Genomic DNA, 23,672 nt, shown 5'->3' with positions numbered 1-23,672 from the left:
CCTTCCTCACGTACAGCAGGACTGTAGAGACAGGGAAGAGAGCTCGTATTATGGTCAACAGGGCTGAGTGACACCTCATCTGACTCCTTCCTCACGTACAGCAGGACTGTAGAGACAGGGAAGAGAGCTCGTATTATGGTCAACAGGGCTGAGTGACACCTCATCTGACTCCTTCCTCACGTACAGCAGGACTGTAGAGACAGGGAAGAGAGCTCGTATTATGGTCAACAGGGCTGAGTGACACCTCATCTGACTCCTTCCTCACGTACAGCAGGACTGTAGAGACAGGGAAGAGAGCTCGTATTATGGTCAACAGGGCTGAGTGACACCTCATCTGACTCCTTCCTCACGTACAGCAGGACTGTAGAGACAGGGAAGAGAGCTCGTATTATGGTCAACAGGGCTGAGTGACACCTCATCTGACTCCTTCCTCACGTACAGCAGGACTGTAGAGACAGGGAAGAGAGCTCGTATTATGGTCAACAGGGCTGAGTGACACCTCATCTGACTCCTTCCTCACATACAGCAGGACTGTTGAGACAGGGAAGAGAGCTCGTATTATGGTCAACAGGGCTGAGTGACACCTCATCTGACTCCTTCCTCACATACAGCAGGACTGTAGAGACAGGGAAGAGAGCTCGTATTATGGTCAACAGGGCTGAGTGACACCTCATCTGACTCCTTCCTCACATACAGCAGGACTGTAGAGACAGGGAAGAGAGCTCGTATTATGGTCAACAGGGCTGAGTGACACCTCATCTGACTCCTTCCTCACGTACAGCAGGACTGTAGAGACAGGGAAGAGAGCTCGTATTATGGTCAACAGGGCTGAGTGACACCTCATCTGACTCCTTCCTCACGTACAGCAGGACTGTAGAGACAGGGAAGAGAGCTCGTATTATGGTCAACAGGGCTGAGTGACACCTCATCTGACTCCTTCCTCACGTACAGCAGGACTGTGGAGACAGGGAATAGAGCTCGTATTATGGTCAACAGGGCTGAGTGACACAATTATTTTGTTGATTTACAGCAAACCAATTGAGACGTAATTTGAGTAGACTTGAAACAAACATGGGACATTTTCTTTATTACAGAGACGTGACTGATGTTCCCTGTAGACAGGAGACATGACTGATGTTCCCTGTAGACAGGAGACATGACTGATGTTCCCTGTAGACAGGAGACATGACTGATGTTCCCTGTAGACAGGAGACATGACTGATGTTCCCTGTAGACAGGAGACATGACTGATGTTCCCTGTAGACAGGAGACATGACTGATGTTCCCTGTAGTGATGTAGACAGGAGACGTGACTGATGTTCCCTGTAGACAGGAGACATGACTGATGTTCCCTGTAGACAGGAGACGTGACTGATGTTCCCTGTAGACAGGAGACGTGACTGATGTTCCCTGTAGACAGGAGACATGACTGATGTTCCCTGTAGACAGGAGACATGACTGATGTTCCCTGTAGACAGGAGACATGACTGATGTTCCCTGTAGACAGGAGACATGACTGATGTGCCCTGTAGTGATGTAGACAGGAGACATGACTGATGTTCCCTGTAGACAGGAGACGTGACTGATGTTCCCTGTAGACAGGAGACATGACTGATGTTCCCTGTAGACAGGAGACATGACTGATGTTCCCTGTAGACAGGAGACATGACTGATGTTCCCTGTAGACAGGAGACATGACTGATGTGCCCTGTAGTGATGTAGACAGGAGACGTGACTGATGTTCCCTGTAGACAGGAGACATGACTGATGTTCCCTGTAGACAGGAGACATGACTGATGTTCCCTGTAGACAGGAGACATGACTGATGTTCCCTGTAGTGATGTAGACAGGAGACATGACTGATGTTCCCTGTAGACAGGAGACATGACTGATGTTCCCTGTAGACAGGAGACATGACTGATGTTCCCTGTAGACAGGAGACATGACTGATGTTCCCTGTAGACAGGAGACATGACTGATGTTCCCTGTAGACAGGAGACATGACTGATGTTCCCTGTAGACAGGAGACATGACTGATGTGCCCTGTAGTGATGTAGACAGGAGACGTGACTGATGTTCCCTGTAGACAGGAGACATGACTGATGTTCCCTGTAGACAGGAGACATGACTGATGTTCCCTGTAGACAGGAGACATGACTGATGTTCCCTGTAGTGATGTAGACAGGAGACATGACTGATGTTCCCTGTAGACAGGAGACATGACTGATGTTCCCTGTAGACAGGAGACATGACTGATGTTCCCTGTAGTGATGTAGACAGGAGACGTGACTGATGTTCCCTGTAGACAGGAGACACTGATGTTCCCTGTAGACAGGAGACGTGACTGATGTTCCCTGTAGACAGGAGACATGACTGATGTTCCCTGTAGACAGGAGACATGACTGATGTTCCCTGTAGACAGGAGACATGACTGATGTTCCCTGTAGACAGGAGACGTGACTGATGTTCCCTGTAGACAGGAGACGTGACTGATGTTCCCTGTAGACAGGAGACGTGACTGATGTTCCCTGTAGACAGGAGACATGACTGATGTTCCCTGTAGACAGGAGACATGACTGATGTTCCCTGTAGACAGGAGACATGACTGATGTTCCCTGTAGTGATGTAGACAGGAGACGTGACTGATGTTCCCTGTAGACAGGAGACATGACTGATGTTCCCTGTAGACAGGAGACATGACTGATGTTCCCTGTAGACAGGAGACATGACTGATGTTCCCTGTAGACAGGAGACATGACTGATGTTCCCTGTAGACAGGAGACATGACTGATGTTCCCTGTAGACAGGAGACATGACTGATGTTCCCTGTAGACAGGAGACATGACTGATGTTCCCTGTAGACAGGAGACATGGCTGATGTTCCCTGTAGACAGGAGACATGACTGATGTTCCCTGTAGTGATGTAGACAGGAGACGTGACTGATGTTCCCTGTAGACAGGAGACATGACTGATGTTCCCTGTAGACAGGAGACGTGACTTCCCTGTAGACAGGAGACGTGACTGATGTTCCCTGTAGACAGGAGACGTGACTGATGTTCCCTGTAGACAGGAGACATGACTGATGTTCCCTGTAGACAGGAGACATGACTGATGTTCCCTGTAGACAGGAGACATGACTGATGTTCCCTGTAGACAGGAGACATGACTGATGTGCCCTGTAGTGATGTAGACAGGAGACATGACTGATGTTCCCTGTAGACAGGAGACGTGACTGATGTTCCCTGTAGACAGGAGACATGACTGATGTTCCCTGTAGACAGGAGACATGACTGATGTTCCCTGTAGACAGGAGACATGACTGATGTTCCCTGTAGACAGGAGACATGACTGATGTGCCCTGTAGTGATGTAGACAGGAGACGTGACTGATGTTCCCTGTAGACAGGAGACATGACTGATGTTCCCTGTAGACAGGAGACATGACTGATGTTCCCTGTAGACAGGAGACATGACTGATGTTCCCTGTAGTGATGTAGACAGGAGACATGACTGATGTTCCCTGTAGACAGGAGACATGACTGATGTTCCCTGTAGACAGGAGACATGACTGATGTTCCCTGTAGACAGGAGACATGACTGATGTTCCCTGTAGACAGGAGACATGACTGATGTTCCCTGTAGACAGGAGACATGACTGATGTTCCCTGTAGACAGGAGACATGACTGATGTGCCCTGTAGTGATGTAGACAGGAGACGTGACTGATGTTCCCTGTAGACAGGAGACATGACTGATGTTCCCTGTAGACAGGAGACATGACTGATGTTCCCTGTAGACAGGAGACATGACTGATGTTCCCTGTAGTGATGTAGACAGGAGACATGACTGATGTTCCCTGTAGACAGGAGACATGACTGATGTTCCCTGTAGACAGGAGACATGACTGATGTTCCCTGTAGTGATGTAGACAGGAGACGTGACTGATGTTCCCTGTAGACAGGAGACGTGACTGATGTTCCCTGTAGACAGGAGACGTGACTGATGTTCCCTGTAGACAGGAGACATGACTGATGTTCCCTGTAGACAGGAGACATGACTGATGTTCCCTGTAGACAGGAGACATGACTGATGTTCCCTGTAGTGATGTAGACAGGAGACGTGACTGATGTTCCCTGTAGACAGGAGACATGACTGATGTTCCCTGTAGACAGGAGACATGACTGATGTTCCCTGTAGACAGGAGACATGACTGATGTTCCCTGTAGACAGGAGACATGACTGATGTTCCCTGTAGACAGGAGACATGACTGATGTTCCCTGTAGTGATGTAGACAGGAGACGTGACTGATGTTCCCTGTAGACAGGAGACATGACTGATGTTCCCTGTAGACAGGAGACATGACTGGTGTTCCCTGTAGACAGGAGACATGACTGATGTTCCCTGTAGACAGGAGACATGACTGATGTTCCCTGTAGACAGGAGACATGACTGATGTTCCCTGTAGTGGTGTAGACAGGAGACATGACTGATGTTCCCTGTAGACAGGAGACATGACTGATGTTCCCTGTAGTGGTGTAGACAGGAGACATGACTAATGTTCCCTGTAGACAGGAGACATGACTGATGTTCCCTGTAGACAGGAGACATGACTGATGTTCCCTGTAGTGATGTAGACAGGAGACATGACTGATGTTCCCTGTAGTGATGTAGACAGGAGACGTGACTGATGTTCCCTGTAGACAGGAGACATGACTGATGTTCCCTGTAGACAGGAGACATGACTGATGTTCCCTGTAGACAGGAGACATGACTGATGTTCCCTGTAGACAGGAGACATGACTGATGTTCCCTGTAGACAGGAGACATGACTGATGTTCCCTGTAGACAGGAGACATGACTGATGTTCCCTGTAGACAGGAGACGTGACTGATGTTCCCTGTAGACAGGAGACATGACTGATGTTCCCTGTAGTGATGTAGACAGGAGACGTGACTGATGTTCCCTGTAGTGGTGTAGACAGGAGAGAGATGAGGAAGTTCTGATAACCACCTCTCTTCCTGGTTTCTGGTTCGAGGTGTTTGGCAGGAGGCGGACAGACGTGTTCCTCAGCAGGTCGTGACACCCTCTTCATCACGACACCCCTGACACACAGGATTACATCAAAGTGGGAACAACGACGAATAGGAACCCATTTAAGGGTTTAAACAGCAGCCAATCAGCAGCTCTAACTCCTCATCAGTCCTTTTAACGTTGTAAATGAAGACCCAACTAGTGAGAAATAGTCACAGCATTGAAGAGGATTTCATTACATGCTGTTTAAATAGAGACCTACATCAGAACATGGCCATTATGTCACCATGGAAACATGGCCATTATGTCACCATGGAAACACATAGGAGCTTATCGAAGCAGCCACTGGAATGTGTGGAATTAATATTCTTCCAACCCTCTCTCCTACCCTCTGTCCTACCCTCTTCTCCTACCCTCTCTCCTAACCTCTTCTTCTACCCTCTCTCCTACCCTCTCTCCTACCCTCTTCTCCTACCCTCTCTCCTACCCTCTTCTCCTACCCTCCTCTCCTACCCTCTCTCCTACCCTCTTCTCCTACCCTCTCTCCTACCCTCCTCTCCTAACCTCTCTCCTACCCTCCTCTCCTACCCTCTTCTCCTACCCTCTCTCATACCCTCCCTCCTACCCTCTTCTCCTATCCCCTTCTCCTACCCTCTCTCCTATCCTCTTCTCCTACCCTCTTCTCCTTCCCTCTTCTCCTACCCTCTCTCCTACCCTCTCTCCTACCCTCCTCTCCTGCCCTCTTCTCCTACCCTCTCTCCTACCCTCTCTCCTATCCTCTTCTCCTACCGTCTTCTCCTACCCTCTCTCCTACCCTCTTCTCCTACCCTCCTCTCCTGCCCTCTCTCCTACCCTCTTCTCTTGCCCTCTCTCCTACCCTCTTCTCCTGCCCTCTCTCCTACCCTCTTCTCCTACCCTCCTCTCCTACCCTCTTCTCCTACCCTCTTCTCTCTTACCCTCTTCTCCTACCCGACATCTTATTCAAATGTGTTCACGTACACCCCCAGGAAGACAGCTGTTTTTACATTTTCTGTCAAGCGAACACTTAGATGAGGTCATTGTTACGTTTTCATAGGTTGATAGTGTTTGGGAATGACTTAGAGTAAGGTATTTGTCCAGTACACAACACACCTTTATCTGCTATAACAACACTTTATCTGCTATAACACTTTATCTGCTATAACACACCTTTATCTGCTATAACAACACTTTATCTGCTATAACAACACTTTATCTGCTATAACAACACTTTATCTGCTATAACACTTTATCTGCTATAACAACACTTTATCTGCTATAACACTTTATCTGCTATAACAACACTTTATCTGCTATAACAACACTTTATCTACTATAACACTATCTGCTATAACAACACTTTATCTGCTATAATAACACTTTATCTGCTATAACAACACTTTATCTGCTATAATAACACTTTATCTGCTATAACACTTTATCTGCTATAACACTTTATCTGCTATAACAACACTTTATCTGCTATAACAACACTTTATCTGCTATAACAACACTTTATCTGCTATAACACTTTATCTGCTATAACAACACTTTATCTGCTATAACAACACTTTATCTGCTATAACAACACTTTATCTGCTATAACACTTTATCTGCTATAACAACACTTTATCTGCTATAACACTTTATCTGCTATAACACTTTATCTGCTATAACAACACTTTATCTGCTATAACAACACTTTATCTGCTATAACAACACTTTATCTGCTATAACACTTTATCTGCTATAACAACACTTTATCTGCTATAATAACACTTTATCTGCTATAACAACACTTTATCTGCTACAACACTTTATATGCTACAACACTTTATCTGCTATAACAACACTTTATCTGCTATAACACTTTATCTGCTATAACAACACTTTATCTGCTATAACACTTTATCTGCTATAACACACCTTTATTTGCTATAACACTTTATCTGCTATAATAACACAACACGTTATCTGCTATAACACTTTATCTGCTATAACAACACTTTATCTGCTATAACACACCTTTATCTGCTATAACAACACTTTATCTGCTATAATAACACAACACTTTATCTGCTATAACACTTTATCTGCTATAACAACACTTTATCTGCTATAACACACCTTTATCTGCTATAACACTTTATCTGCTATAATAACACAACACTGCATCTGCTATAACAACACTTTATCTGCTATAACACTTTATCTGCTATAACAACACTTTATCTGCTATAACAACACTTTATCTGCTATAACACTTTATCTGCTATAACAACACTTTATCTGCTATAACAACACTTTATCTGCTATAACACTTTATCTGCTATAACAACACTTTATCTGCTATAATAACACTTTATCTGCTATAACACTTTATCTGCTATAACAACACTTTATCTGCTATAACAACACTTTATCTGCAACAACACTTTATCTGCTACAACACTTTATCTGCTATAACAACACTTTATCTGCTATAACAACACTATCTGCTACAACACTTTATCTGCTATAACAACACTTTATCTGCTATAACAACACTTTATCTTCTATAACAACACTTTATCTGCTATAACACTTTATCTGCTATAACACTATCTGCTATAACACTTTATCTGCTATAACAACACTTTATCTGCAACAACACTTTATCTGCTATAACACTTTATCTGCTATAACACTTTATCTGCTATAACACTTTATCTGCTATAACAACACTTTATCTGCTATAACACTTTATCTGCTATAACAACACTTTATCTGCTATAACACTTTATCTGCTATAACAACACTTTATCTGCTATAACACACCTTTATCTGCTATAACACTTTATCTGCTATAACAACACGTTATCTGCTATAATAACACTTTATCTGCTATAACACTTTATCTGCTATAACAACACTTTATCTGCTATAACAACACTTTATCTGCTATAACAACACTTTATCTGCTATAACACTTTATCTGCTATAACACTTTATCTGCTATAACACTTTATCTGCTATAACAACACTTTATCTGCTATAACAACACTTGATCTGCTATAACACTTTATCTGCTATAACACTTTATCTGCTATAACACTTTATCTGCTATAACACTTTATCTGCTATAACACTTTATCTGCTATAACACTTTATCTGCTATAACAACACTTTATCTGCAACAACACTTTATCTGCTATAACACTTTATCTGCTATAACACTTTATCTGCTATAACACTTTATCTGCTATAACAACACTTTATCTGCTATAACACTTTATCTGCTATAACAACACTTTATCTGCTATAACAACACTTTATCTGCTATAACACTTTATCTGCTATAACAACACTTTATCTGCTATAACACACCTTTATCTGCTATAACACTTTATCTGCTATAACAACACGTTATCTGCTATAATAACACTTTATCTGCTATAACACTTTATCTGCTATAACAACACTTTATCTGCTATAACAACACTTTATCTGCTATAACAACACTTTATCTGCTATAACAACACTTTATCTGCTATAACACTTTATCTGCTATAACACTTTATCTGCTATAACACTTTATCTGCTATAACAACACTTTATCTGCTATAACAACACTTGATCTGCTATAACACTTTATCTGCTATAACACTTTATCTGCTATAACACTTTATCTGCTATAACAACACTTTATCTGCTATAACACTTTATCTGCTATAACAACACTTTATCTGCTATAACAACACTTTATCTGCTATAACACTTTATCTGCTATAATAACACTTTATCTGCTATAATAACACTTTATCTGCTATAACACTTTATCTGCTATAACAACACTTTATCTGCTATAACACTTTATCTGCTATAATAACACTTTATCTGCTATAACACTTTATCTGCTATAACAACACTTTATCTGCTATAATAACACTTTATCTGCTATAACACTTTATCTGCTATAACAACACGTTATCTGCTATAACACTTTATCTGCTATAACAACACTTTATCTGCTATAATAACACTTTATCTGCTATAACACTTTATCTGCTATAACACTGTATCTGCTATAACAACACTTTATCTGCTATAACAACACTTTATCTGCTATAACACTTTATCTGCTATAACAACACTTTATCTGCTATAATAACACTTTATCTGCTATAACAACACTTTATCTGCTATAACAACACTTTATCTGCTATAACACTTTATCTGCTATAACAACACTTTATCTGCTATAATAACACTTTATCTGCTATAACAACACTTTATCTGCTATAACACTTTATCTGCTATAACAACACTTTATCTGCTATAACACTTTATCTGCTATAACAACACTTTATCTGCTATAACACACCTTTATCTGCTATAACAACACTTTATCTGCTATAACACTTTATCTGCTATAACAACACTTTATCTGCTATAATAACACTTTATCTGCTATAACAACACTTTATCTGCTATAACAACACTTTATCTGCTATAACACTTTATCTGCTATAACAACACTTTATCTGCTATAATAACACTTTATCTGCTATAACAACACTTTATCTGCTATAACACTTTATCTGCTATAACAACACTTTATCTGCTATAACACTTTATCTGCTATAACAACACTTTATCTGCTATAACACACCTTTATCTGCTATAACAACACTTTATCTGCTATAACAACACTTTATCTGCTATAATAACACTTTATCTGCTATAACAACACTTTATCTGCTATAACAACACTTGATCTGCTATAACACTTTATCTGCTATAACACTTTATCTGCTATAACACTTTATCTGCTATAACAACACTTTATCTGCTATAACACTTTATCTGCTATAACAACACTTTATCTGCTATAACAACACTTTATCTGCTATAACACTTTATCTGCTATAATAACACTTTATCTGCTATAATAACACTTTATCTGCTATAACACTTTATCTGCTATAACAACACTTTATCTGCTATAACACTTTATCTGCTATAATAACACTTTATCTGCTATAACACTTTATCTGCTATAACAACACTTTATCTGCTATAATAACACTTTATCTGCTATAACACTTTATCTGCTATAACACTGTATCTGCTATAACAACACTTTATCTGCTATAATAACACTTTATCTGCTATAACAACACTTTATCTGCTATAACAACACTTTATCTGCTATAACACTTTATCTGCTATAATAACACTTTATCTGCTATAATAACACTTTATCTGCTATAACACTTTATCTGCTATAACAACACTTTATCTGCTATAACACTTTATCTGCTATAATAACACTTTATCTGCTATAACACTTTATCTGCTATAACAACACTTTATCTGCTATAACACTTTATCTGCTATAACAACACTTTATCTGCTATAACACACCTTTATCTGCTATAACAACACTTTATCTGCTATAACAACACTTTATCTGCTATAATAACACTTTATCTGCTATAACAACACTTTATCTGCTATAACAACACTTGATCTGCTATAACACTTTATCTGCTATAACACTTTATCTGCTATAACACTTTATCTGCTATAACAACACTTTATCTGCTATAACACTTTATCTGCTATAACAACACTTTATCTGCTATAACAACACTTTATCTGCTATAACACTTTATCTGCTATAATAACACTTTATCTGCTATAATAACACTTTATCTGCTATAACACTTTATCTGCTATAACAACACTTTATCTGCTATAACACTTTATCTGCTATAATAACACTTTATCTGCTATAACACTTTATCTGCTATAACAACACTTTATCTGCTATAATAACACTTTATCTGCTATAACACTTTATCTGCTATAACAACACGTTATCTGCTATAACACTTTATCTGCTATAACAACACTTTATCTGCTATAATAACACTTTATCTGCTATAACACTTTATCTGCTATAACACTGTATCTGCTATAACAACACTTTATCTGCTATAACAACACTTTATCTGCTATAACACTTTATCTGCTATAACAACACTTTATCTGCTATAATAACACTTTATCTGCTATAACAACACTTTATCTGCTATAACAACACTTTATCTGCTATAACACTTTATCTGCTATAACAACACTTTATCTGCTATAATAACACTTTATCTGCTATAACAACACTTTATCTGCTATAACACTTTATCTGCTATAACAACACTTTATCTGCTATAACACTTTATCTGCTATAACAACACTTTATCTGCTATAACACACCTTTATCTGCTATAACAACACTTTATCTGCTATAACACTTTATCTGCTATAACAACACTTTATCTGCTATAATAACACTTTATCTGCTATAACAACACTTTATCTGCTATAACAACACTTTATCTGCTATAACACTTTATCTGCTATAACAACACTTTATCTGCTATAATAACACTTTATCTGCTATAACAACACTTTATCTGCTATAACACTTTATCTGCTATAACAACACTTTATCTGCTATAACACTTTATCTGCTATAACAACACTTTATCTGCTATAACACACCTTTATCTGCTATAACAACACTTTATCTGCTATAACAACACTTTATCTGCTATAATAACACTTTATCTGCTATAACAACACTTTATCTGCTATAACACTTTATCTGCTATAACAACACTTTATCTGCTATAACAACACTTTATCTGCTATAACACTTTATCTGCTATAACAACACTTTATCTGCTATAACACTTTATCTGCTATAACAACACTTTATCTGCTATAACACACCTTTATCTGCTATAACAACACTTTATCTGCTATAACAACACTTTATCTGCTATAACAACACTTTATCTGCTATAATAACACTTTATCTGCTATAACAACACTTTATCTGCTATAACACTTTATCTGCTATAACAACACTTTATCTGCTATAACAACACTTTATCTGCTATAACACTTTATCTGCTATAACAACACTTTATCTGCTATAACACACCTTTATCTGCTATAACAACACTTTATCTGCTATAATAACACTTTATCTGACTGTATAGGGGCTGTATAGGGACTGTATAAGGGCTGTATAGGGGCTGTATAGGGGCTGTATAGGGACTGTATAGAGAGACAGATTGTCTCATGGATGGGAGGGAGACAGATTGTCACCTGGATGGGAGGGGGACAGATTGTCACCTGGATGGGAGGGGGACAGATTGTCTCATGGATGGGAGGGAGACAGATTGTCACCTGGATGGGAGGGGGACAGATTGTCTCATGGATGGTAGGGAGACAGATTGTCACCTGGATGGGAGGGGGACAAATTGTCACCTGGATGGGAGGGGGACAGATTGTCACCTGGATGGGAGGGGGACAGATTGTCTCATGGATGGGAGGGAGACAGATTATCTCATGGATGGGAAGGAGACAGATTGTCTCCTGGATGGGAGGGAGACAGATTGTCTCATGGATGGTAGGGAGACAGATTGTCTCATGGATGGGAGGGAGACAGATTGTGACCTGGATGGGAGGGGGACAGATTGTCTCATGGATGGGAGGGAGACAGATTGTCTCATGGATGGGAGGGAGACAGATTGTCTCCTGGATGGGAGGGAGACAGATTGTCTCATGGATGGTAGGGAGACAGATTGTCTCCTGGATGGTAGGGAGACAGATTGTCTCCTAGATGGGAGGGAGACAGATTGTCTCCTAGATGCGAGGGAGACAGATTGTCTCCTAGATGGTAGGGAGACAGATTGTCTCCTAGATGGTAGGGAGACAGATTGTCTCCTGGGTGGTAGGGAGACAGATTGTCTCATGGATGGTAGGGAGACAGATTGTCTCATGGGTGGGAGGGAGATATAGAATACTCTCTATCACCTCAGACTCAGGGGGGAGGGGTTCTCACACTTCACTGGTCTGAAAGGAAATTACTGGAGAGAGAAATGACTGGCACAGATTCATAGAGTTGTATGAAGCAGATGCATTATGTCAGTCTCAGTGTCTTCCAGTACTCTGCCAAAATAACTTTGATGAATGATGGTGCCAGTCCTAAACTCTGCCCTAGAGAGGTGTGACCCAACTGTGTCTGTCTGTAGGCTACACAGGGCCTGGTGTTTAGGGGGTTACACAGGGCCTAGTGTTTAGGGGGTTACACAGGGCCTAGTGTTTTTATTTTTTTTATTTTTTTATTTTACCTTTATTTAACCAGGCAAGTCAGTTAAGAACAAATTCTTATTTTCAATGACGGCCTGGGAACAGTGGGTTAACTGCCTGTTCAGGGGCAGAACGACAGATTTGTACCTTGTCAGCTCGGGGGTTTGAACTCGCAACCTTCCGGTTACTAGTCCAACGCTCTAACCACTAGGCTACCCTGCCGTAGGGTGTTTAGGTTACACAGGGCCTAGTGTTTAGGTTACACAGGGCCTAGTGTTTAGGGGGTTACACAGGGCCTAGTGTTTAGGCTACACAGGGCCTGGTGTTTAGGGGGTTACACAGGGCCTAGTGTGTAGGTTACACAGGGCCTAGTGTTTAGGTTACACAGGGCCTGCTGTTTAGGGGGTTACACAGGGCCTAGTGTTTAGGTTACACAGGGCCTGGTGTTTAGGGGGTTACACAGGGCCTAGTGTTTAGGTCACACAGGGCCTAGTGTTTAGGTTACACAGGGCCTAGTGTTTAGGGGGTTACACAGGGCCTAGTGTTTAGGGGGTTACACAGGGCCTAGTGTTTAGGTTACATAGGGCCTAGTGTTTAGGTTACACAGGGCCTAGTGTTTAGGAGGTTACACAGGGCCTAGTGTTTAGGAGGTTACACGGAGCCTGGTGTTTAGAGATCTATACCTGTGTTTCCTGATGCACATGGCGGGTGGGCCTCAGGCCTTAGCCCAACCTGGACCCAACCTGGACTCAGGGGTAGATATGTTATGCTTCATATCGTATCTATTCATTTGTGGATGTCCTTCATCCATTTAGTAGGATATGTTCTGAATTACAATTCGTATGTTATGTTATGATATATTATGAGCATAGAAGGCATTTAGCTAGTCTGGTAGGCTAGCGTCACTTGGCAGCTCGCGGCTGGGTCTCCCTTTGTAATCCGTGATAGTTTGCACGTCCTGCCACATCCGTCGAGAGTCAGAGTCGGTGTAGTAGGATTCAATCTTAGTCCTGTATTGATGCTTTGCCTGTTTGATGGTTCGTCGGAGGGCATAGCGGGATTTCTTATCAGCGTCTGGATTTGTGTCCCGCTCCTTTAAAGCGGCAGCTCTATGGCCTTTAACTTGGTGCGGATGTTGCCTGTAATCCATGGCTTTTGGTTGGGATATGTACGTACGGTCACTCTGGGGTCGACGTCTTCGATGTTAACGGTGGAATCCCGCAACATATTCCAGTCTATGCTAGCGAAACAGTCTTGTAGCTTAGCATCCACTTCATTGAACCACTTCCATATTGAATGGTACTTCCTGTTTGAGTATTTGCTTGTAAGCAGGAATCAGGACGTTAAAGTTATGGTCAGATTTTCCAAATTGAGTGCGAGGGAGAGATTTCTACGCATTTCTGTGTTTGGAGTAAAGGTGGTCTCAAGTTTTTTCGCCATTAATTGCACAGGTGACATGTTGGTAGAAATTAGGTAAATACCCCCAAAAAAATTGTATTTCTGTTTTCTTGCGTCAAAAACACCGGCCACTAGGAGCTCACTTCTGGATGAGCCTTTTCTCATTCGCTTATGGCCTTATACAGCTCGTCCAATTAGATCTTAGTGCCAGCATCACTTTGTGGTGGTAAGTAGACAGCTACGAAAGTCTACAGCTTATCATGAGATACTCTACCTCAGGCGAGCAGCACCTCGAAACTTCCTTAATATTAGAGCTCACACTCCAGCTGTTGTTAACAAAGAGACACACACACACACCTCCGTTGAGCTTACCTGACGTTGCCGTTCTGTCCTGCCGATGCGTAGAGAAACCCAGCTAGATGTATATTATCCATGTCCTTATTCAGACACGACTTCAACAAACACAAGATATTCCAGTTCATTTTTCTGTTTCCGAGTCTCTGGGATTAAGGTCCTGGTCCAGGGTGAGTAGTACGTCCTGTTCCTCCGACTCGTTGAAGTAGGGCCAGTTGTAAATGAGAACTTGTTCTCACCTGGCCTACCTGGTTAAATAAAGGGTTAGGGTGTGTGTATGTGTATATGTGTATATATATATAAATACCTGGTTAAATAAAGGTGAAATTAAAAAATTATTGACCAATAGCCTGCATCTTTAGGGATGCTCTGAGCCAGGATGCTGCCGATGGTAGATCAGTTAGATCCTAACACAAGGTGAGACATCCTAACATGAGCGAATCACAGTGTGTAAATGCATTTACGTCTGAGACAGAGAGTTTTGATACTACAGTAAGTGGATGGACAGGACCGCTCTCTGGGGGGGGGATGACAAGTTGTTTTCAGGGATATTCTGCCACCTAGTGGAACATATTTGTACTACATCTCTGAGAATTGATTAAAGGGAAGGAAAACGGATTTCAGGACATGGGCTGATTGGCCGTTGTCAGAGGGGCTGGACCATCTTGGACTGAGGTGGGCTGATTGGCCGTTGTCAGAGGGGCTGGACCATCTTGGACTGAGGTGGGCTGGACCATCTTGGACTGAGGTGGGCTGGACCATCTTGGACTGAGGTGGGCTGATTGGCCGTTGTCAGAGGGGTTGGACCATCTTGGACTGAGGTGGGCTGATTGGCCGTTGTCAGAGGGGCTGGACCATCTTGGACTGAGGTGGGCTGATTGGCCGTTGTCAGAGGGGCTGGACCATCTTGGACTGAGGTGGGCTGATTGGCCGTTGTCAGAGGGGCTGGACCATCTTGGACTGAGGTGGGCTGATTGGCCGTTGTCAGAGGGGCTGGACCATCTTGGACTGAGGTGGGCTGATTGGCCGTTGTCAGAGGGGCTGGACCATCTTGGACTGAGGTGGGCTGATTGGCCGTTGTCAGAGGGGTTGGACCATCTTGGACTGAGGTGGGCTGATTGGCCGTTGTCAGAGGGGCTGGACCATCTTGGACTGAGGTGGGCTGATTGGCCGTTGTCAGAGGGGCTGGACCATCTTGGACTGAGGTGGGCTGGACCATCTTGGACTGAGGTGGGCTGGACCATCTTGGACTGAGGTGGGCTGGACCATCTTGGACTGAGGTGGGCTGGTCGAAAAATATATATATATATTTGGTTTTAAAAAAAGTTGTATTAAGGATTTTTGCGCAATTTCTCTGTTCTCTGTAATAATAATCTATATTGAGCATTTGGCTGACCAATGGTGGCCGAGCTGAGGTTGCGCTGAGATGGCTGACCATTGGTGGCCGAGCTGAGGTTGCGCTGAGATGGCTGACCATTGGTGGCCGAGCTGAGGTGGCTGACCAATGGTGGCCGAGCTGAGGTGGCTGACCATTGGTGGCCGAGCTGAAGTGGCTAACCATTGGTGGCCGAGCTGAGATGGCTGACCAATGATGGCCGAGCTGACGTGGCGCAAATTCACATTCAAAGTCAAAAGCACATCATCAAAAAGTTGAGAGACTAACAAAAGGAAGTTTGAGGCCAAAGCTGATAAATGTGTGAAATTAATCGATTGATTTGTTTCTGCTGGTCCAGTGTCTGTGTCTGTGCCTGTGCCTGTGTCTGTGTCTGTGTCTGTGTCTGTGTCTGTGCCTGTGTCTGTGCTGTGCTGTGCCTGTGTCTGTGTCTGTGCCTGTGTCTGTGTCTGTGTCTGTGCCTGTGTCTGTGCCTGTGCCTGTGCCTGTTCCTGTTCCTGTTCCTGTGTCTGTGCCTGTGTCTGTGCCTGTGCCTGTGCCTGTGCCTGTGCCTGTGTCTGTGTCTGTGCCTGTGTCTGTGCCTGTGCCTGTGCCTGTGTCTGTGTCTGTGCCTGTGCCTGTGTCTGTGTCTGTGTCTGTGTCTGTGCCTGTGTCTGTGCCTGTGTCCGTGCCTGTGCCTGTGCCTGTGCCTGTGCCTGTGTCTGTGTCTGTGCCTGTGCCTGTGTCCGTGTCCGTGCCCGTGCCTGTGCCTGTGCCTGTGTCTGTGCCCGTGAGAAAAAGACAGATCAGTTGCTGTGGTGCAGTGGAGGTAGGGAGGAGAACAGAGAAAGACACTCACGCACACTGACACAGATCATGTAGCTGTGGAGGTAGGGAGGAGAACAGAGAAAGACACTCACGCACACTGACACAGATCATGTGGCTGTGGAGGTAGGGAGGAGAACAGAGAAAGACACTCACGCACACTGACACAGATCATGTAGCTGTGGAGGTAGGGAGGAGAACAGAGAAAGACACTCACGCACACTGACACAGATCATGTGGCTGTGGAGGTAGGGAGGAGAACAGAGAAAGACACTCACGCACACTGACACAGATCATGTGGCCCGGGGCTGGTGTTGTATTTGTACTGATTTAACCTTTATGTAACCTTCATTTAACCAGGCAAGTCAGTTAGGAACACATTATTATTTACAATGACGGCCTACCAAAGGGCAAAAGGCCTCCTGCAGAGACGGGGGCCTGGGATTAAACAATACAATATAGGACAAAACACACATCAACATAAAGAGAACACATGGGAGCAACACAACATGAAAACACAGCAGGGTAGCAACACAACATGAAAACACAGCAGGGTAGCAACACAACATGAAAACACAGCAGGGTAGCAACACAACATGAAAACACAGCAGGGTAGCAACACAACATGAAAACACAGCAGGGTAGCAACACAACATGAAAACACAGCAGGGTAGCAACACAACATGAAAACACAGCAGGGTAGCAACACAACATGAAAACACATCATAGTAGCAACACAACATGAAAACACAGCAGGGTAGCAACACAACATGAAAACACAGCAGGGTAGCAGCACAACATGAAAACACAGCAGGGTAGCAACACAACATGAAAACACAGCATAGTAGCAACACAACATGAAAACACAGCAGGGTAGCAACACAACATGGTAGCAACACAACATGGTAGCAACACAACATGGAAACACAGCATAGTAGCAACACAACATGAAAACACAGCATAGTAGCAACACAACATGAAAACACAGCAGGGTAGCAACACAACATGAAAACACAGCATAGTAGCAACACAACATGTCAGCAACACAAAGCATGGTACAAACAATATTGGGCACAGACAACAGCACAAAGGGCGAATGGGTTTCTGAATCTCAGTCTCTTCAGTCCAGCGAATGGGTTTCTGAATCTCAGTCTCTTCAGTCCAGCAAATGGGTTTCTGAATCTCAGTCTCTTCAGCCCAGCGAATGGGTTTCTGAATCTCAGTCTCTTCAGCCCAGCGAATGGGTTTCTGAATCTCAGTCTCTTCAGCCCAGCGAATGGGTTTCTGAATCTCAGTCTCTTCAGCCCAGCGAATGGGTTTCTGAATCTCAGTCTCTTCAGCCCAGGGGATGGGTTTCTGAATCTCAGTCTCTTCAGCCCAGCGAATGGGTTTCTGAATCTCAGTCTCTACAGTCCAGCGAATGGGTTTCTGAATCTCAGTCTCTTCAGTCCAGCGAATGGGTTTCTGAATCTCAGTCTCTTCAGCCCAGCGAATACAGGACTAAGATCGAATCGTACTACACCGGCTCTGACACTCGTCGGATGTGGCAGGGCTTGTGAACTTTTACGGGCTACAAAGGGAAACCCAGACGCAAGCTGCCCAGTGACACGAGCCTACCTGACGAGCTAAATCACTTCTATGCTCGCTTTGAGGCAAGCAACACTGAGGCATGCATGAGAGCATCAGTTGTTCCGGACGACTGTGTGATCACGTTCTCCGTAGCCGACGTGAGTAAGACCTTTAAACAGCTCAACATTCACAAGGCTGCATGGCCAGACAGATTACCAGGAAGTGTACTCCGAGCATGCTCTGACCAACTGGCAAGTGCCTTCACTGACATTTTCAAATCAAATCAAATGTATTTATATAGCCCTTCGTATATCAGCTGATATCTCAAAGTGCTGTACAGAAACCCAGCCTAAAACCCACAAACAGCAAACAATGCAGATGTAGAAGCACGGTGGCTAGGAAAAACTCCCTAGAAAGGCCGAAAACTAGGAAGAAACCTAGAGAGGAACCAGGTTATGAGGGGTGGCCAGTCCTCTTCTGGCTGAGCCGGGTGGAGATTATAACAGAACATGGCCAAGATGTTCAAATGTTCATCAATGACCAGCATGGTCAAATAACAATAATCACAATGTTTGTCAAGGGTGCAACAAGTCAGCACAGCCAGGTGGACTGGGGACAACAAGGAGTCATCATGTCAGGCAGTCCTGAGGCAAGGTCCTAGGGCTCAGGTCCTCCGAGAGAGAGAGAGAAAGAGAGAAAGAAAGAAAGAAAGAGAGAAAGAAAGAAAGAGAATTACAGAGAGCATACGGGGGGGCCCATCAGGAAGTCCAGGATCAAGTTGCAGAAGGAGGTGTTTAGTCCCAGGGTCCTTAGCTTAGTAGATGAGCTTTGACGGTACTATGGTGTTGAACGCTGAACTGTAGTCAATGAACAGCATTCTCACATAGGTGTTCCTTTTGTCCAGGTGGGAAAGGGCAGTGTGGAGTGGAATAGCGATTGCATCATCTGTGGATCTGTTTGGGCGGTATGCAAATTGGAGTGGGTCTAGGGTTTCTGGGATGATGGTGTTGATGTGAGCCATGACCAGCCTTTCAAAGCACTTCATGACTCATGACGTGAGTGCTACGGGTCTGTAGTCATTTAGACAGGTGTTCTTGGGCACAGGGACTATGGTGGTCTGCTTGAAACATGTTGGTATTACAGACTCGGTCAGGTATATGTTAAATATTGGCTCTCTATCCACCGGATGTGTACCAAACTGGTCTCAGTAATACTAGTCTTAGCAGCACAGACAGTGTGGTGGTTTCCTGGTCTCCTGGTCTCCTGGTCTCAGTAATACTAGTCTTAGCAGCACAGACAGTGTGGTGGTCTCCTGGTCCCCTGGTCTCCTGGTCTCAGTAGTCTGTGGTGGTCTCCTGGTCTTCTGGTCTCAGTAATACTAGTCTTAGCAGCACAGACAGTCTGCTGGTCTCCTGGTCTCAGTAATACTAGTCTTAGCAGCACAGACAGTGTGGTGGTCTCCTGGTCTCCTGGTCTCAGTAATACTAGTCTTAGCAGCACAGACAGTGTGGTGGTCTCCTGGTCTCCTGGTCTCAGTAATACTAGTCTTAGCAGCACAGACAGTGTGGTGGTCTCCTGGTCTCAGTAATACTAGTCTTAGCAGCATAGACATCTCAGTTGCTGCTGCAGCAGTCAAGTGTAGTGAAAACAGAGAGACACACTGACACATTTAGTCAGTCTTTTATTATATATGTAAACAAACAGGAAACAAAACACAACACATAATTACATAATACACTACATAACACTACATAACACACTACATAACACTACATAACACTACATAACACTACATAACACACTACATAACACACTACATAACACACTACATAACACTACATAACACACTACATAACACACTACATAACACTACATAACACTACATAACACACTACATAACACTACATAACACACTACATAACACACTACATAACACTACATAACACACTACATAACACTACATAATACACTACATAACACTACATAACACACTACATAACACTACATAATACACTACATAACACTACATAACACACTAGATAACACTACATAACACACTAGATAACACTACATAACACTACATAACACACTACATAACACTACATAACACTACATAACACACTACATAACACACTAGATAACACTACATAACACACTAGATAACACTACATAACACTACATAACACACTAGATAACACTACATAACACTACATAACACACTAGATAACACTACATAACACACTAGATAACACTACATAACACTACATAACACACTAGATAACACACTACATAACACTACATAACACACTAGATAACACTACATAACACACTAGATAACACACTACATAACACTACATAACACACTAGATAACACACTACATAACACTACATAACACACTAGATAACACTACATAACACACTACATAACACTACATAACACTACATAACACACTACATAACACACTACATAACACACTAGATAACACTACATAACACACTACATAACACTACATAACACACTAGATAACACTACATAACACACTAGATAACACTACATAACACACTAGATAACACTACATAACACACTAGATAACACTACATAACACTACATAACACTACATAACACTACATAACACTACATAACGCTACATAACGCTACATAACACACTAGATAACACTACATAACACACTAGATAACACTACATAACACTAGATAACACTACATAACACTACATAACACTACATAGCACACTAGATAACACTACATAACACACTAGATAACACTACATAACACTACATAACACTACATAACACTACATAACACACTAGATAACACTACATAACACACTACATAACACACTAGATAACACACTAGATAACACTACATAACACTACATAACACTACATAACACTACATAACACACTAGATAACACTACATAACACACTACATAACACACTACATAACACACTAGATAACACTACATAACACTACATAACACACTAGATAACACTACATAACACTACATAACACACTACATAACACTACACTACGCCCGGTTTCAGGATGTTGTGCTGCTTCACCTTTCAAACTCCGCAACAATATTGTGACTCTTCTCAAACCTGATCTAAAAACGTGAAAATACATTGTTCAGTCACTGATTTGTAATTTATTTTTTACCAGTGGCCAGTGGTCTCTGAATAAAGGACATACACTGTCTCTGTCAAGTGACCCAGTTGTATCTCCCAACCTCTAAGTTCCTGTCTCTGTCTCTCTGTTGTCCTTCAGGGACCATCTTTCTCACAGTTAATTGCCTTTTTTCCGAGTGACCTAGATCAGTGTTGTTTAACCTCATTTAACAACCTTACGACTGAAAGATGAATCTATCCCAGTACTGTAACTCTGTTTGACCAGAGGGGGAGAGACACATCTGCTCATGAGAGTTTTGTCTTATCTCAGTGGATCTGGATCTACTGCTGTCTGTACTGATGGGAGTGCTGTACCTTAAGGCCCAACACCTAGGGTGATCTACTGCTATCTGTACTGATGGGTGAAGGGGGGGTGCTGTATCTTAAGGCCCAACACTGAGGGTGATCTACTGCTGTCTGTACTGATGGGGGAAGGGGGGGGGGGTGCTGTATCTTAAGGCCCAACACCTAGGGTGATCTACTGCTGTCTGTACTGATAGGGGTTCTGTACCTTAAGGCCCAACACCTAGGGTGATCTACTGCTGTCTGTACTGATGGGGGGTGCTGTACCTTAAGGCCCAACACCTAGGGTGATCTACTGCTGTCTGTACTGATGGGGGTGGGGGGGGGGGGGGGGGGGGGGGGGTGCTGTATCTTAAGGCCCAACACCTAGGGTGATCTACTGCAGTCTGTACTGATGGGGGTGGGGGGGGGGGGGTGCTGTATCTTAAGGCCCAACACCTAGGGTGATCTACTGCTGTCTGTACTGATGGGGGAGGTGCTGTATCTTAAGGCCCAACACTTTGGGTGAATCTCAATTGTATCTCCTTGATTCCTCACATCTTCCCTCCTCATCTCTTTTTTAAAAGAATATTGGAGTCGAAGATCTGAGCTTCCTCCCTTCTGATCTTCTCCACCAACGTATTTAGAGAAGGAAGCAAGGAGACAGGACGTGAGGAATCAAGGAAGTAGAATAGAGGTCCGGCCGTTCTCCTCAGCGGGTGAATATTGTTCTGTTTGTTTTGCCGTTGATGATGTCCTGGTATATACTGACACCAGATGGATGGAACAGGACTGTTCTGCCAGGTCAGTTTCAACTGTAGCTACAGCTGGTGGGAAGAACAGGAAATGGAATGATTTCCGACACCCCTCCTCCCCCTCCTCCTCCCCCTCCTCCCCCTCCTCCTCCTCCTCCTCCTCCTCCTCCTCCTCCCCCTCCTCCTCCTCCTCCTCCTCCTCCTCCCCCTCCTCCTCCTCCTCCTCACTCCCATCCCCCTCCTCCCCCTCCTCCTCCTCCTCCTCCTCCCCCTCTTCCTCCTCCTCCTCCTCCTCCTCACTCCCATCCCCCTCCTCCCCCTCCTCCTCCTCCTCCTCCCCCTCCTCCTCCTCCCCCTCCTCACTCCCATCCCCCACGTAGCAACATGTTTTTTTGTGGACCAGACCAATTCAAATGATGATTCCAAATGTAGAGATCAAACAGGGCCGTTTTCAAAGCCGTCACTCGTTCCCACGCCAAGTACACGCCTGGTATGTGACTATTCATTAGCTGCTGCTGCTCGTCTCAGCAGTAATATCCTGTATTCCCTGTAGAGGTGCTGTGGGTTTGTGACCCTGAGATGAGTCCTCGCTCTTTATCGTTACTTCAGGCCCCTTGGCTGTGTCCTAAATGGCGCTTTGTTTTCAGAAATAGTGCACTATTTCTGCCTTATGGGCCCTGGCACCCTATTCCCTATGGGCCCTGGCGCCCTATTCCCTATGGGCCCTGGCGCCCTA

The sequence above is a fragment of the Oncorhynchus clarkii genome, unplaced genomic scaffold (assembly GCF_045791955.1).
Source record: "Oncorhynchus clarkii lewisi isolate Uvic-CL-2024 unplaced genomic scaffold, UVic_Ocla_1.0 unplaced_contig_14070_pilon_pilon, whole genome shotgun sequence".
Taxonomy (NCBI): domain Eukaryota; kingdom Metazoa; phylum Chordata; class Actinopteri; order Salmoniformes; family Salmonidae; genus Oncorhynchus; species Oncorhynchus clarkii.
Note: the sequence above shows the minus strand (reverse complement) of the source record.